The following is a 13090-nucleotide window of genomic DNA, read 5'->3' on the forward strand; positions in this document are numbered from 1 at the left end:
CGAGTTGTCAAGCAATGCAAAAAACCCCACTTTAGCGGCCATAGTTCAGGACTGGGCCGATAAAATGCCATACACTGGTATTTTCACCTGCTCTTCAACCCCACTGCTGCCAGGCTAATTGAAGGATCAGCGGCCTACTTAAACAACAATTGAGGCAGGAGACCTGCTGTCTCAACCTGTGGACCAGGAGGCTAACTCAGCTCATACAAATTTATAGCTAAACATCCCAGGAGCAATTATCCCAGTGCCTATGCCGCGTTAACCCAGAGGCAACTAGTCAACACTATCCGAGTTCAACTGTTGAGCACCCCAGAACCACTGCCAACTAATGATCAGGACAGTAACTCACTTTTGCCCCTCCCACAGGCTCTGCCCCCAGGGGAACATATTACAAATGGCCCTGGGACTGGTAGGTAAGTCCCCGGTGGTTTGGGTTTGCCATCCCATGGAGATTAGGACTAGAAAGGAATTTATAGATTTCACCTTTCTTCTACCCAGCCCCACCTAAGACTACTAAGGTAATAAATCCAGGCCCCTTACTGTAGAAAGGCGCCATTATATTAACCCTATGGTCTGTTAAACCCCCTCTCTGGTATTTGGCACCGGCCGTGGGGACTGAGGGTGGACATGTGGTATGGTACTGCAGCTCAGGACAAAAACCACAGTCAGGGGTGGTGTTATGTCAGAATGCTGTTACCGCTTGTATTTTGCTTAATGGTCATGATCTTCCCTGTATCCAATTGGTTAGACATCTTACATTTCGTCTCTAGTCTGACCGGAGGGAATCTGTTTGTAGACTGTGTGACAATGGTGGCCTCACTGCAAAATGAGGCTGATTGGTGGGTCTACAGTGAGATACCACTGTTGTCCTCCTCTGGAATTCCATGAACAACTGACCCGATAAGCGCCTGGACCCAAAGTTTACCCACCTTTTGGACTTTCAGTACTCTAGCACTGTTGTCTGTATTGAATTTGTAGTATCTGGTAGCAGTGCACCTCTACATAGCTGACCCCAGGGATATCGTGGAAGAGGGGCGGACCAAGATTACAAGGGTCATGTGGGATATGTAGCGGGGGAGTGTATGGTCAGGTCATGAACGATGGCTGTTCTCTTGCTCTCTCTACATCCTCCTGCTTCACTCACATGACTATCCAATCCTCTTAATTATAGGGCTTAACTAGTATCTGCCTACATGCTTGCCCCTGCCCAACTGGTTTCCACGGTAACTGATAAGCCAACCTGATGTCAATTCCCCCTATAAATGGTAGCCTCCTCCCCCAGTGTCAAAGATTGTGGCCATGTTCCGCTGCCGTACATGGTGGGGTGTTGCTCTAGGACACTTCTGCTTTGGATGTGTCAGATCCCCTGTCCAATAAACCATTGATGTCTTTGTCTCTGGCTCTTTCTTCAGTCTCAAGGTTGGGTATCTACAAGGCTTGCAGGCCTAGGAGGTACAGCCCAACAATGGTGGACAGGTTGCTTTGGTTTTGGTCCCAGGGAACAGTCAGGGGAGGTCTGGCATTGTGGCCTTCTGCCAGGGCATTCACGGACCCGCTTCTGCTCTGCTCTGCGTGCTGAGCTCTTTGGTTCTAAAACCATATATCTAGGGTAGAAAAAAGGAGACATGGACCTCAGAAGAAGCAAGATTCCAGCTCAGTTGCCCCCTGATCTGTCAGGCAGAGGGCAATGTCTGTTAGGCCTAATCTTGGGGATCCTATTTATATCTTTCACCTGGTCCTTGCAAACTAGTTGCAAATTCAGGGCAACTCTCCACACCTGGCTAGGAGTGGCTCCTACATTGGTTGGCTAGAATGCCAGGCTCCTCATACACTATTACCTCTCTTGCCCTTTCGTTTTCTGAAAGTTGATGTCTTAATATCTCCCACTTAATGAGTCCTAGGGCAAATAGTGATCTGTTTCCCCTTCCCTACCCAGCATACTCAATTCCTCAGGTATACAAGCATTCCTTAAAACCTTTTCCCTGTCTGCTAAGAGCTGTGATCCAAATGAAAAATCACCTTCTCTGGCTCAGATGGATGTCCCGGTTCAGGCATGGTTGAAATTCATGCCTTCAGTGAATGTGCCCACTTGATATGACGACAAGCCCATCTCTTATGGACAGACGTTCAGACACAGGCAGCCACCAAGTCCAGATGAAAAACACCAGAGTCTAGAATCAACACTCTTCTTTCAGGATTGTATCAGGAAAGGAGCTCTCCTGATGAGATTGAATTTCTTCTCCATCCATGGAGAACACAGGTAAGGATACCAGGTCTTGCAAACCAGTTGAAGCAGAATCACAGGTTCTTTGATACAAATGAGTCTTTCGAGACTCTGATATACACAAAACCACTATCTTCATAACTTATGGAGAACAACAGTTCTCAACCAAGGGCAATTGTGTCTCCACCCCAAACCAAGGATAAGGTCAATGACCCTATATGATTAGGTTATTAGGGGTAGGGGAGGATGGATGTGGATTTCGGGCAGGGTCTGTATGGGCCCCTAGGCCCCTCAGGCCCAAGATGCTGATAAACAAATGTTGCCTCTGCTTCTATAATAACTTCAGAACTTACCAGAGATGCAGTCTTCAGCACACGTACCTTGGAGATGGGCATACTGTTTATTTCTTTATTCCTAACCAGCCTAATCCTTCATCATTTCATGGACTTTCCTTTTGGACCATCCATTCAAATGGGCCTGGAGCCACTCAGCCACCTATGGCCACGTGTTCCCAAGGGATGCACATTCACTACTAGGATTTGAGTAAATGCTGTCTCAGACACCCAAAAGGGGAGCATGAAGAGAAATATGTTATCTTGGGAGTTCCCTGGTGGCCTAGTGGTTAGGATTCTGGGCTTTCACTGCCGTGGCCAGGGTTCAACCCCTGGTCAGGGAACTGAGATCCCACAAGCCATGTGGTGCAACCCTACCCCACCTCCCACCAAAAAAACCCAGAAAAGTCTTCTCCCCAGCAAGCCCTCAGATTGCAGTTCCTGTAACCCATAGCTTATTGGGAACTATAACATTTGAAAAAACCCTATCTCTAATAAGTTGCTTTACTTTCTTTGTTGGTAGTCTGAATATGGCTTCTCCTAAAATAACTATTTTCTTTCCAGATGTCTCTTTGATCTCTAGATGCACGGTTTTCTTTCTTTTTTATATTGATTATTCTATTCAAAATTATTCTACTGGTCTGTAAACTGTCCTGTGTCAAAAAAGTAGTACAAAAAAGGAATCCTAGTCTGAAAACTGGGAATATGGGTATTATTTTCATCCAGAGTCCTTATACTATATATTGTTCATTATTCTATAGTATTGATTGCAGTGATCAATGACAATGTACCATGATCAAGTGGACCCTATTGCTTACATTCTCTACAGTGTCCACATGTGACTTAATTTTCTATTGTGAAGTGAATATCCAGTACAATTCCCTTCCCCCATCAGTGAATGCCCCAAACCAAGCTTTCCTCCATTGGTAGAAGATATAGACAAATTTATTTTTTGTATTTAATCCTTCACATTGTGTGAAATAACATGCAAAAATTTCTTAGCAAAATACCTGATATAAGGTATTGAGTCAAAATTGCTAGCCCAGGTTGTCTCTTTATCTTGACCCTGAGAGATAATGAAAGAGAAATGCAAGCATAGCTGGATTCTAGTTTCTGGAATGCCAATTTCTTTTTTTTTAATTGAAATATAATTAACATACAGCATTGTATAAATTGAAGGTGTATAACATGTTAATTTGAAACATTTATATATTGTAATATGATTACCATTGTAGTGATAATTAGCCCCTTTAACATAAACCATAATTATAATTTCTTTATAGTGGATGGAATATTAGGTTCTAGTCTCTTAGCGTGTTTGATTACAATATACTGTTGTCTATATTCACTGTACTATGTATTTGATCTCAAGGATGTACTTACTGCTTGTTGCAAGTTTGTACACTTAAAAGAACATGTTCTAACCCCCCCCTTCATTATCCCCTAGTAACCATTTACTCTGTTTTTATGAGTTAGGCTTTTTTTTAGATTCCATGTATAAGTGATATCATACAGTATTTGTCTTTCTCTGTCTGACTATGTAATTCTGCCTAATGTCCCCAAGATGCATCCATGTTGTTGCAAGTGGCAGGATATACTTCTTTCACATGGCTGAATAGTATTTCATTGCACATATGTGTATACCTCATCGACTTTATCCATTCATTTGTTGATGGGCACCTAGGTTGTTTCTATATCTGAGCTATTAAGAATAATGCTATAAAAAACATGGGAGTGCACGTATCTCTTAAAAAACCTCTTTTCATTTCCTTATGATATATACCCAGAAAAGGAATTGCTATATCATAGGGTAGATCTGTTTATTTTTTTGAGAAACTTCCATATTGATTTCCATAGTAGCTGAACCGACTTGCATTCCCAGTGTACACAATGTGTTCCCTTTTCTCTTCATCCTTGCCAACACTTGCCATCCCTTGTCTTCCTGGTGATAGCCATTCTTAAAGGTGTGAGGTGATAGCTTATTGTGCTTTTGATTTATATTTCTCTTTTCATGTACCTATTAACCATTTGCATGTTTTCTTTGGGGAAATGTCGTTTAATCCCTTTGCCTATTTTAAAAGCAGATTGTTATTGAGTTGTATGAGTTCTTTATATGTTTTGGATATTAACCCCTATACATGGTTTGCAAAAATTTTCTCCCATTCTGTAGGTTGCCTTTACATTTCATTGTTTCCTTTGCTGTGCAGAGGTTTTTAAGTTTGATGTAGTCACATTGGTTGTTTTTTTTTTGCTTTTATCATTTGTGCTTTTGGTGTTATATCTAAAAAATCATTGCCAAGACCAATGTTGAGGAACTTCTACCCTATGTTTTCTTCCAGGAGTTTTATGGTATCAGGTCTTATGTCTATGATTGATTTCAAGTTAATTTTTGTGAGTGTTGTAAGATAGGGGTCCAATTTCATTATTCTGCTTGTGTTGATCCAGTTTTCTCAACACCACTGATTGAAGAGACCATCGTTTGCCCATTGAGTGTTCTTGGCTCCCTTGTCAAATATTTTGACCATATTAGGAGGGTTTCATTCTGGGCTCTCTATTCTGCTCTACTGGTCTGTGTGTCTATTTTTAGTCTAGTACCATACTGTTTTTGTGACTATAGCTTTGTAGTGTATTTTGAAATCAGGAGGTGTGATACCTCCAACTTTGTTCTTCTTTCTCAGGATTGCTTTGGCTATTCAGGGTGTTTTGTGGTTCCATACAAATTTTGGTTTTTTTTTTTTCTATTTCTGTGAAGAATGCCATTAGAATTCTGATAGGGATAGAACTGAATCTATTGATGATGACCTATATCTATAAATCTGTTTTCTGTATCTAAATCTATGACCATTCTAACAATATTAAATCTTTTAATTCATGAACATCAAATGTCTTTCCATTTGTTTTTGCCTCTGATTTCTTTCAACAAAGTCTTGTACTTTTCATTGTACAGATCTTTCACTTAAGTGGTTAAAATCTTTGCTAGGCATTTTATTGTTTTTCAAGCTATTAAAGTGGGCTAGTTTCCTTCATTTCTTTTTTAGATGTTTCATTATTCATATATAGAAATGCTGATTTCTGTATGTTGATATTTTTCTTTTTTTTAATCTTTCAACTTTACTGATTTTGTTATTTCCAACAGTTTTGGGGTGAGTCTTTGGGATTTTCTATATGTAAAATTATATCATCTGCAAATAGTGGCAATTTACTTCTTTTTGATTTGGAAGCCTTTCATTTCTTTGTCTTGCCTAATTGCTCTAGCTAGGACTTCCAGTGCTATATTGAATAAGAGTGATGAGAGTGGGTATCCTTGTATTTACAATGATCTTAGAGAAAAATTTTTCAATTTTTCACCATTGAGTAGATTGTTAGCTGTGGGCTTGTCATATCTGGCCTTTATTATGTTGAGGTGTGTTTCTCCTATACACAGTAGATTAAGGGTTTTTATCATGAAAAGATGTTATATTCTATCAAATGTTTTTCCTGCATCTATGGAGGTGATCATGTAATTTTTATCTTTTATTCTATTAATGGGATGTGTCATATTTATTGATATGCATATATTGAACCATCCTTGCATCCCAGGGATAAATCTCCCTTGCTCATCATGTATAATCCTTTTAATGTGTTCTTGAAATTTGGTTTACTAATATTCTTTGCATCTATATTCATCAGGGATATTGGTCTATAGTTTTCTTTCCTTGTACTGTCCTTATCTGGCTTTGGTATCAGGGTAGTGCTGGCCTTGTAGAATATGTTTGGAAGTATCCCCTTCTCTTCAATCATTTGGAAGAGTTTGAGAAGATTTGGCATTAATTCTTTAAATGTTTGGTAGAATTCATCAGTGAAGCCATCTGGTCCTGGGGTTTTCTGTGTTGGGTTTTTAAAAATTACTGTTTCCGTTTTTTATTACTGGTCTGTTTAAATTTTCTATTTCCTCCTGATTCATTCTTAGTAGGTTGTGTGTCTCTAGGAGTTTATTAATTTCTTCTAGGTTATCTAATTTGTTGGCATATAATTGTTTATGGCCTCTTATGATCCTAAGTATTTCTATAGTGTCAGTTGTAATGTCTTCTCTTTCATTTATAAGGTTAGTCTTTTTGTCTTTAAATGTTTATTGATTTTTAAAAAATGTTTTTGAAAAACCAGACCTTTGTTTTGTTGACCCTTTTTATTGTTTTTCTGGTCTTTATTTAATTTACTTCTGCTCTGATCTTTATTATTTCCTTCCTTCTACTAAGTTGGAGCTTAATTTGTTCTTTTCTAGTTCCTTGAGGTGTAAAGTTAAGATTGTTTATTTGAGATCTTTCTAATTTCTTAATATTTGCAGTTATCTCTAAAACGTTCCTTTCAGAACTGATTTTGCTACATGCCCTAGGATTCAATATGTGTGTTTCCATTTTCATTTGTTTGGAGATAATTTTTGATTTCTTCTTTGGCCCATTGGTTGTTCAGAAAGGTGGTGTTTAGTTTCCACATATTTGTAGATTTTCCAGCTTTCCTCTTCTTGTTGATTTCTAGTTTCTAACCATTGTGTCAGAAAATATAATTGGTATAATTTTTTTTAACATCTTTACTGGAGTATAATTGCTTTACACTGTTGTGTTAGTTTCTGCTGTAAAACAAAGTGAATCAGCTATATGTATACATATATGCCCATATCCCCTCCCTCGTGCATCTCCCTCCCACCCTCCCTATCCCACCACTCTAGGTGATCACAAAGCACCAAGCTGATCTCCCAGTGCTCTGCAGCTGCTTGGCACTATCTATTATACTTTTTTTTACTGTATATATGTCCATGCCACTCTCACTTCATCCCAGCTTACCCTTCCTCTTCCCCCTGCCTTCAAGTCCATTCTCTGTCTGTGTCTTTATTCCTGTCCTGCCCCTAAGTTCTACAGAACCTTTATTTTTAGATTCCATATATATATATGTTAGCATACAGTATTTGTTTTTCTCCTTCTGACTTACTTCATTCTGGATGACAGACTCTAGGTCCATCCACCTCACTACAAATAACTCAATTTCGTTTCTTTTTATGGCTGAGTAATATCCCATTGTATATATGTGCCACATCTTCTTTATCCATTCATCTGTCGATGGACACTTCGGTTGCTTCCATGTCCTGGCTATCGTAAATAGAGCTGCAATGAACATTGTGGCACATGAATGTTTTTGAATTATGGTTTTCTCAGGATATATGCCCAGTAGTGGGATTGCTGGGTCGTATGGTAGTTCTATTTTTAGTTTTTTAAGGAACCTCCATACTGTTCTCCATAGTGGCTGTATCAATTTACATTCCCACCAGCAGTGCAAGAGGGTTCCCTTTTCTCCACACCCTCTCCAGCATTTATTGTTTCTAGAGTTTTTGATGATGGCCAGTCTGACCGGTGTGAGATGATATCTCATTGTAGTTTTGATTAGCATTTCTCTAATGATTAATGATGTTGAGCGTTCTTTCATGTGTTTGTGAGCAATCTGTATATCTTCTTGGGAGAAATGTCTGTTCAGTTCTTCTGCCCATGTTTGGATTGGGTTGTTTGTTTGTTTTTTTTGATATTGAGCTGCACGAGCTGCTTGTAACTTTTGGAGATTGATCCTTTGTCAGTTGCTTCATTTGCAAATATTTTCTCCCATCTCAGGGTTGTCTTTTGGTCTTGTTTATGGTATCCTTTGCTGTGCAAAAGCTTTTAAGTTTCATTAGGTCCCATTTGTTTATTTTTGTTTTTATTTCCACTTCTCTAGGAGATGAGTCAAAAAGGATCTTGCTGTGATTTATGTCACAGAGTGTTCTGCCTATGTTTTCCTCTAAGAGTTTGATAGTGTCTGGCCTTCCATTTAGGGCTTTAACCCATTTTGAGTTTATTTTTGTGTGTGGTTTAGGGATTGTTCTAATTTCATACTTTTACAGGTAGCTGTCCAGTTTTCCCAGCACCACTTATTGAAGAGGCTGTCTTTTCTCCACTGTATATCCTTCCCTCCTTTATCAAAGATAAGATGACCATATGTGCATGGGTTTATCTCTGGGCCTTCTATCCTGTTCCATTGATCTATATTTGTTTTTGTGCTAGTACCATACTGTCTTGATTACTGTAGTTTGTAGTATAGTCTGAAGTCCAGGAGCCTGATTCCTCCAGCTCCATTTTTCTTTCTCAAGAGTGCTTTGGCTGTTCGGGGTCTTTTGTGTTTCTATAAAAATTGTGAAATTTTTTGTTCTAGTTCTGTAGAAAATGCCAGTGGTAATCTCATAGGGATTGCATTGAATCTGGAGATTGCTTTGGGCAGTGGAGTCATTTTCACAATGTTGATTCTTCCAATCCAAGAACATGCTATATCCCTACATCTGTTTGTATCATCTTTAATTTCTTTCATCAGTGTCTTCTAGTTTTCTGCCTACAAGTCTTTTGTCTCCTTAGGTAGGTTTATTCCTAGGTATTTTATTTTTTGTTGCAATGGTGAATAGGAGTGTTTCCTTAATTTCTCTTTCAGATTTTTCATCATGAGTGTATAGGAATGCAAGAGATTCCTGTGCATTTATTTTGTATCCTGCTACTTTACCAAATTCGTTGATTAGCTCTAGTACTTTTCTGGTGGCATCTTTAGGATTCTCTATGTAGAGTATCATGTCATCTGCAAACAGTGACAGCTTTACTTCTTTTCCAATTTGGATTCTTTTTATTTCTTTTTCTTCTCTGATTGCTGTGGTTAAAACTTCCAAAACTATGTTTAATGAGTGGTGAGAGTGGACAACCTGTCTTGTTCCTGATATTAGTGGAAATGGTTTCAGTTTTTCACCATTGAGAACGATGTTGGCTGTGGGTTTGTCATATATGGCCTTTATTATGTTGAGGTAAATTCTCTCTATGCCTACTTTCTGGAGGGTTTTTTAAAATCATAAATGGCTGTTAAATTTTGTCAAAAGCTTTTTCTGCATCTATTGAGATGATCATGTTTTTTATCCTTTGGTTTGTTAATATGGTGTATCCACTGATTGATTTGCATATATTGAAGAATCCTTGAATTCCTGGGATAAACCCCACTTGATCGTGTCGTATGATCCTTTTATCGTGCTGTTGGATTCTGTTAGCTAGTATTTTGTTGAGGATTTTTGCATCTATGTTCATCAGCCTGTAGTTTTCTTTCTTTGTGACATCTTTGTCTGGTTTTGGTATCAGGGTGATGGTGGCCTCGTAGAATGAGTTTGGGAGTGTTTCTCCCTCTGCTATATTTTGGAAGAGTTTGAGAAGGATAGGTGTTAGCTCTTCTCTAAATGTTTGATAGAATTCGCCTGTGAAGCCATGTTGTCCTGGGCTTTTTTTTGTTGGAAGATTTTTAATCACAGTTTCAATTTCAGTGCTTGTGATTGGTCTGTTTATATTTTCTATTTCTTCCTGGTTCAGTCTTGGAAGTTTGTGCTTTTCTAAGAATTTGTCCATTTCTTCCAGGTTGTCCATTTTATTGGCATTTAAAGCTTGTGTTTCCTTATTTATTTTCAGTCTGGATGATCTGTCCATTGGTGAAAGTGAGGTGTTAAAGTTCCCTACTATTATTGTGTTACTCTCAATTTCCCCTTTTATGGCTGTTAGCATTTGCCTTATGTATTGAGGTGCTCCTACGATGGATGCATAAATATTTACAATTGTTATATCTTCTTCTTGGATTGATCCCTTGATCATTATGTAGTGTCCTTCGTTGTCTCTTGTAATAGTTTTTATTGTGAAGTCTATTTTGTTTGATATGAGAATTGCTGCTCCAGCTTTCTTTTGATTTTCATTTGCATGGAATATCTTTTTCCATCCCCTCACTTTCAGTCTGTATGTGTCCCTAGGTCTCAAGTGGGTCTCTTTTTAGACAGCCTGTATCCATTCAGCCAGTCTATGGTTTTTGGTTGGAGCACTTAATCCATTTACATTCAAGGTTATTATCAATATGTATGTTCCTGTTGCCATTTTCTTAATTGTTTTGGGTTTGTTATTGTACGTCTTTTCCTTCTCTTGTGTTTCCTGCCTAGAGAAGTTCCTTTAGTATTTGTTGTAAAGCTGGTTTGGTAGTGCTGTATTCTCTTAACTTTTGCTTGTCTGTAAAGGTTTTAATTTCTCTGTAGAATCTGAATGAGATCCTTGCTGGGTAGAGTAATCTTGATTGTGGGTTTTTCCCTTTCATCACTTTAAATGTGTCCTGCCCCCCTGTACCTTGCAGAGTTTCTGCTGAAAGATCAGCTGTTAACCTTATGGGGATTCCCTTGTATGTTATTTGTTGTTTTTCCCTTGCTACTTTTAATATTTGTTCTTTGTATTTAATTTTTGATAGTTTGATTAATATGTGTCTTGGTGTGCTTCTCCTTGGATTTATCCTGTATGGGACTCCCTGCATTTCCTGGATTTGATTGACTATTTCCTTTCCCATATTAGGGAAGTTTTCAACTATAATCTCTTCACATATTTTCTCAGTCTCTTTTTCTCTTCTTCTTCTGGGACCCGTATAATTCAAATGTTGGTGTGTTTAATGTTGTCCCAGAGGTCTCTGAGACTGTCCTCAATTATGTTCATTCTCTTTTCTTTATTCTCCTCTGTGGTAGTTACTTCCATTATTTTATCTTCCAGGTCACTTATCCGTTCTTCTGCCTCAGTTATTCTGCTATTGATTCCTTCTAGAGAATTTTTAATTTCATTGATTGTGTTGTTCATTGTTTGCTCTTTCATTCTTCTAGGTCCTTGTTAAAAGTTTCTTGTATTTTTTCCATTCTATTTCTAAGATTTTGGATCATCTTTACTATCATTACTCCGAATTCTTTTTCAGGTAGACTGCCTATTTCCTCTTTGTGTGGTCTGGTGGGTTTTTACCTTGCTCCTTCATCTGCTGTGTGTTTCTCTGTCTTCTCGTTTTGCTTAACTTACTGTGTTTGGGGCCTCCTTTTCACAGGCTGCAAGTTCGTAGTTCCCGTTGTTTTTGGTGTCTGCCCCCAGTGGCTAAGTTTGGTTCAGTGGGTTGTGTAGGTTTCCTGGTAGAGGGGACTGGTGCCTGTGTGAGGCTGGATCTTGTCTTTCTGGTGGGCAGGACCGCGTCTGGTGGTGTGTTTTGGGGTGTCTGTGAACTTATTATGATTTTAGGCAGCCTCTCTGCTAATGGGTGGGGTTGTGTCCCTGTCTTGCTAGTTGTTTGGCATAGGGTGTCCAGCACTGTAGCTTGAAGGGTCATTGAGTGGAGCTGGGTCTTAGCGTTGAGATGGAGATCTCTGGGAGAGCTTTCATTGTTTGATATTACATGGAGCCTGGAGGTCTCTGGTGGACCAATGTCCTGAACTCAGCTCTCCCACCTCAGAGGCACAGGCCTGACAGCTGGTCAGAGCACCAAGACCCTGTCAGGCACATGGCTCAGAAGAAAAGGGAGAAAAAAAGAAAGAAAAAAAAATAATAAAATTATTAAAATAAAAAAAATTAAAAATAAACAAATTAAAAAGTAATAGAAAAAAAAGGACAGAGAGAACCCTGGGACAAATGGTAAAAGCAAAGCTATACAGACAAAAATCACACAAAGAAGCATACATATACATACTCACAAAAAGAGAAAAAGGAAAAAAATATATATATATATATTTTTTTTTTAAAAAAGGGAAGAGAGCAACCAAATCAATAAACAAATCTACCAATGATAATAAACTCTAAATACTAAACTAAGAAACATAAAACCAGAAACAAATTAGTTGCAGAAAGCAAACCCCAAGTCTACAGTTGCTCCCAAAGTCCACCACCTCAATTTGGGATGATCTGTTGTCTATTCAGGTATTCCACAGATGCAGGGTACATCAAGTTGATTGTGGAGATTTAAACCGCTGTTCGTGAGGCTGCTGGGAGAGAGTTCCCTTTCTCTTCTTTGTTCGCACAGCTCCCGGGGTTCAGCTTTGGATTTGGCCCTGCCTCTGTGTGTAGGTCACCTGGGGGCATCTGTTCCCCCCTCAGACAGGATGGGGTTAAAGTAGCAGCTGATTCAGGGGCTCTGGCTCACTCAGGCCAGGGGGAGCGAGGGGTATGGAATGCGGGGTGAGTCTGTGGTGGCAGAGGCCAGCATGACATTGGAGCAGCCTGAGGCACGCTGCGTGTTCTCCCAGGGATGTTGTCCCTGCATCAGGGGACCCTGGCAATGGCGGGCTGCACAGGCTCCCAGGAAGGGTGGTGTGGATAGTGACCTGTGCTTGCACACAGGCTTTTTTGTGGCTGCAGCAGGAGCCTTAGCGTCTCATGACCATCTCTCGTGTCCGCACTGATAGCCATGGCTTGTGCCCATCTCTGGAGCTCGTTTAGGTGGTGCTCTGAATCCCCTTCTTGCGCACCCCAAAACAACGGTCTGTTGCCTCTTAGGCAGGTCCAGGCATTTTCCTGGACACACTCCCAGCTAGCTGTGGTGCAGTAGCCCCCTTCAGGCTGTGCTCAGGCAGCCAACCCCAGTCCTATCCCTGGCATATCTGACCTTTGAAGCTGAAGCCTCCGCTCTCAGCCCCAACCCACCCCCACGGATGAGCAGAAAGCCTCTCAGGCTGGTG

At 39.7% G+C, this 13090-nt stretch overlaps 1 protein-coding gene across 1 annotated transcript in view; it reads left to right on the forward strand.

The window, feature by feature from the left end:
* Nucleotides 1-13090, forward strand: part of TMEM254 (transmembrane protein 254) — a 138530-nt gene that overhangs the window by 769 nt on the left and 124671 nt on the right. The gene's annotated exons all lie outside the window — the stretch shown is intronic.

This window comes from Kogia breviceps, chromosome 2 (assembly GCF_026419965.1).
Source record: "Kogia breviceps isolate mKogBre1 chromosome 2, mKogBre1 haplotype 1, whole genome shotgun sequence".
In the NCBI taxonomy this organism is placed as follows: domain Eukaryota; kingdom Metazoa; phylum Chordata; class Mammalia; order Artiodactyla; family Physeteridae; genus Kogia; species Kogia breviceps.